This window comes from Chenopodium album, chromosome 5 (assembly GCF_948465745.1).
Source record: "Chenopodium album chromosome 5, dcCheAlbu1.1, whole genome shotgun sequence".
Lineage (NCBI taxonomy): Eukaryota > Viridiplantae > Streptophyta > Magnoliopsida > Caryophyllales > Amaranthaceae > Chenopodium > Chenopodium album.
The window spans coordinates 70,567,159-70,571,854 of NC_137838.1; the positions used below are offsets into that span (position 1 = coordinate 70,567,159).

Here is a 4,696-nt window from a genome sequence, read left to right on the forward strand (position 1 = left end):
TTAACACCACCCAATTGTACAAATAATAAGCACAATACAAACTTTATCACCTCACTCACCAATAGCTCCCCCAAGCTAAGCTTGGAACTAGTAACCAATGGGGCAAAATCGGCTTGTAATGTGGCTAATACACAACAAAAATGTCATGGCAACAACATGGGTAGCAAGAAGGGAACAATTGTATCTAATATCGTCTGAAGGCCACCTAAGAGAACAACGCCTCCGTCCTCCTCAATGTGCATAATAATGAGTCGTAAAACACTACTTATAGTTACAAACCAATACTCAAATTCATTGACATACCAGGAACTAAAACACATTCCTCACCAAATCAACTACTCAAGAACTATATTCACAAGCAGTTGGACAAAATTGACACATGTTAAGGCATCCAAGCAATCAAATATCAAATCATGGCTAACTTATCCACAATACTCATCATCATATACCAAGAATCAAAACAATTTTTAAGTATGGGGCACAGGGAAGCATGATTTATCATTCATTAGGATAATAAAACCCTCCCCCACACTTAAAATTTGCAATGTCGATAGTGCAACAATATGTCATGAATAAATAAAATAGGGGAAAGAGTACTCACAAAGCATTATGGCGGAGGTAGATGAGGAGGGCTCGAGTAATTAATAAAATAATGCATTGAAACAAATTCGCGCCAAAATCTCAATTCAAAATTCACAACCATGTTTTTCCAAAATATCACAAGTCTTCAAACCAAACCGCCTAAATCTCGGCCAAGACCCTTCGAGAAGCAATAGAACAGTAGCCGTACGATAATATCTCAATTAAACCCCAAAAACCCACTCAATCATATGCATCCTTCTCCAACCCGTATCAATGTAGCAATAAGCCACTAGTCCACTACCCACACAAATTCAGATATAATATTGCAGCCAAGAAAATTAGAGATCAAGGTCACAAATACCCAGAAACTTCCAGCCAAAATACCAGCGTATTCAAGAAATAATGTTTGAATTTTATTCGATAAAAAATAGAGGATAGAATTCCTTATACTTGTAGTGATTATCACCTCTAATTAGCGTCAAAATCGAACAAGAAAATCAGCACCGGCTCGCCTAGAATATGAGATGAATGAGGAGGGTGAGTTGAATCGGGAAGTGCCACAAATTACAGCCGGAATCGCTGAAATTTTCGAACCCGGTAGTTCGATTTCCAATCAAGAACAGGGCAGAGGTCGAAGGGATTCGTTGACCTGTAAGTTTCCTTTCTTTGCCTTGCGATTATACTTCTTCTCCCTTTTCTTTTATCTGTTCTTTTTTTTTTTTTAAAATAAATAAAAATATATAAGAATGCTGATTGTAGGGAGTGTCGCGGCCTAGGTGTGGCATTTGGGTTTTAGCCGCAATCGGGTTGCGGACTAAACTAATTTGCTCAAAGTTATAATGCACAATAAGAGTGTCGCCGCAACTAGGCTGCGTAGGAAACGAATTTACCGCAACCTGCTTGCGGAGTATACTGTAATGTTAAAATTTTTGCCTCCATTATGCATTCTTCCTCCTTCAATTACACACCATTAGAGAAGAAAACTAAGAAAACTAAGAAAAAGAAGTTAAAAGAAATAATTAAAAAAATAAAAATAAAAAGGTGAAAAGGCTAAACTAGGCTACTGACAAGAATACTACCTATCCTTAATAAAACAAGAAAACAATAAGAAAAACACTACTCCGCTAATCTACTGCACAAAACGTGAGTAAATAACAAAGTCATAAGCTCATAAAAATAAAATAAAATAAAAAATTATAATAAATAAAAAGAACTAAGGAAAGAAAGCTAAATTAAGAGTAAATAAAATAATAATTGGGTTGCCTCCCAAGAAGCGCTTGTTTTTAAGGTCATAAGCTCGACCTCCTTTAGTAGCTCAACCTGGGTCACCACACGGAGAAGATACTCCATGGTATTTCTCATTAATATATCCACCATCAAACGACTTCTTCAAATTAGATGTGATGTGCTTTGTAACTGAGCTTATTTTGCTATAGCTAAACCCATCATGCGGTGGAATATTGTCATTTTTGCTCACAAGATATTTATTAGAAATACACTTATCAACCAAAGGGTTAGTAGCATCAATTCTCAAACAAGTACCACCATCAAAAGTAAAATTATGGTCATTGAAAAGCTTAAACACAACTTGTTTATCCTGAGCTCTAATGGTCACTTGTCCTTTAGGAACATCTATTAAAACTTGACTTGTAGCAAGAAAAGGGAGACCAAAGATAAGTGGGATCTTATGGTCTTCTTTCATATCCACTACAACAAAGTCAACAGGAAAAACAAGTTCACCAATCCCAACTAATACATCTTCAACTACACCCTTAGGGAGTCTAACAATTCTATCAGCCATATGAAGAGATATAGGAGAGGGTTTAAGGTTTTTCAAACCTAATTTGTCATACACTGAAGAAGGAATTAAGTTAACACTAGCACCCAGATCACACAAGACCCTATCAAAATATGTTTTGTTTATCATACAAGGGATAGTAAAACTACCAAGATCATGCAATTTAGGTGGTAAGCTATCATGTAAAAGATCAAGACATTTCTCCTTTACTACCAAACTTTCTAATTTCTTATCATTATGATCGTGATCTAGAATTCCTTTCACAAAATTTGCAAATTGAGGCATTTGAATTACAAGATCGGAAAAAGGAATGGTAGCATATACCTTCTTAAGAGTCTCAGAATACTTCCCAAAATGCTTATCAAGCACGACTTTTGATAACCTTTGCGGGAAGGGCATCGGTTCCTCATAGGCTTGTGGGGCAACATATTTAAGACCTTCATTCACATGCATTTCTGTTTTCGACTCCAGATTGCACACTTTATCCTCTAATCCTCCCGTAGTCAATTCATCTCTCTTCACGAAAATTGCATTGCATTGTTTGGGTTGGACTTTCGCTTGATCTTGAAGAGTTGTTAGATGACTCACTTGTTGTGAAAGTTGAGAAATATGAGTTTCTATCCTCTTATTTTGAGCAACAAGCAATTGAATCGAGTTTTAAAAATATTCATTTTGCTTTGCTTGTAGCTCAAATTGCTTTGATATAAGCTCTTGTTGTTGACATTGGGAGGTAGCAAAAGTCTCCATAATGGATTCAAGATTTGAAGATTGAGGTAGTGGTTGGTGCATGGATTGATGATTAATAGGTGCCCTTGCTTGAAAAACGGGTGGTGGTGGAGGATTCACTTGAGCTTGATTGTTCATATATGAGAAACCTTGATGATTTCTCCACCCTTCATTAAATGGCCTTGTGGAGATCGTGGTATAAAAAGCATTAGCTTGCTCAATCGTCATTCCATCATAATTGGGTTGACACTCTCGCGCAGTATGGCCTTGCAATCCACACATCTAACATGTTTCCATCGAGGGTCGAGGGGACTCAGCTTGGAGTTGATTGACTTTATGAGTTAGTGCCTGCACAGAACTAGTCAACATGGTTAGAGCATCAACATCATGTTTATTACCTATGTTGATAGCATTTCGTCCCCTTGGATGGTAATTATCATTAGCTGTCATCTTCTCAATCAGATCCTTTGCATTAGTTGGGTTCTTAGTCATTATAGAACCTCCGGACGCAACATCAATGTATATGCGAAACTCATGAGTCAAACCATTATAGAATTTTTGGATCAACATCCACTCTGGAATGCCATGATGAGGGCATTGTCTCTGCAATCGCTTAAACCTTCTCCATGCCTCATATAAAGACTCATCATCGGATTGATGGAAGGTGGATAGCTCGTTCCTTAATTTCGCGGTTTTCTCTTGCCCCAAGAATTTGACTAAGAAGGCCTTGACAAGCTTGTCCCACGTATCAAAGGAACCGATACCTTCATCTTGTAACCACTCCCTTGCTCTATCACGTAGTGAAAAAGGGAAAAGGCGTAGTCTAATAGCATCATCAGTGACACCATTGAGCTTCATAGTGTCACACTTCTCCAAAAAACTATCAATGTGAGTCACAGGGCAATCATTCGGTGAACCCAAAAAAGAATCATTGGAGATAACTGTATGAATTGGGGTTTCAACTCAAAACTCTGAGCGGTGACAGGTGGTCTAACAATACTAGAGAGGAATCTGGTTGTTGTATCCGGAATACCATACTCCAAAAGAGATTTTGTTCCTGGGTCGACCATGTTTCTTGTATTTTGATTTTTCCTCCTTCTACCTCTTCGTCTTCTTGTAGTAGCTTCGATCTCAGAATCAAAAGGTGTTAAATCATCTGAACCTGAACTTCGAGTTTGCATGCAACAAAAAACTAAAACGGGAGATCAAAGACGCAAGGAACAATAGCCGAAGCAACAAAATATATGCTTAGTAAAAACGAATCACAAATAACTAGAATGAAACCGTTAGTCCCCGGCAAAGGCGCCAAAATTTGATAGGCGTGTCGTGTACCTAACAAAAATAACCGAACTAACTCTACTATGTAGTTGAGCAAGTAGGGGTCGAATCCCAAGAGACTAAGGACTACTAATTAAACAGACTCAAATCAATACTAAGCAAGTAACCAATCAATATCGAGAAATCTATTCTAAAACAATTACGAACTATCAAGCAAAGAAAATTATAATAATGAATTAATCAAGAACTAAAGACATCTAATATTAAGTATCCCCACTAATATGAATCAATGCAATAGAACAATCCCTTTCC

At 37.3% G+C, this 4,696-nt stretch overlaps 1 non-coding gene across 1 annotated transcript; it reads left to right on the top strand.

Moving 5' to 3' along the window:
* The first annotated feature begins 3,686 nt into the window (after positions 1-3,686).
* On the top strand, positions 3,687-3,793 carry LOC145633313 (small nucleolar RNA R71). The gene has a single exon (XR_014112646.1). It is a non-coding gene; the product is annotated as a small nucleolar RNA R71 (small nucleolar RNA).
* Positions 3,794-4,696: the final 903 nt, after the last annotated feature.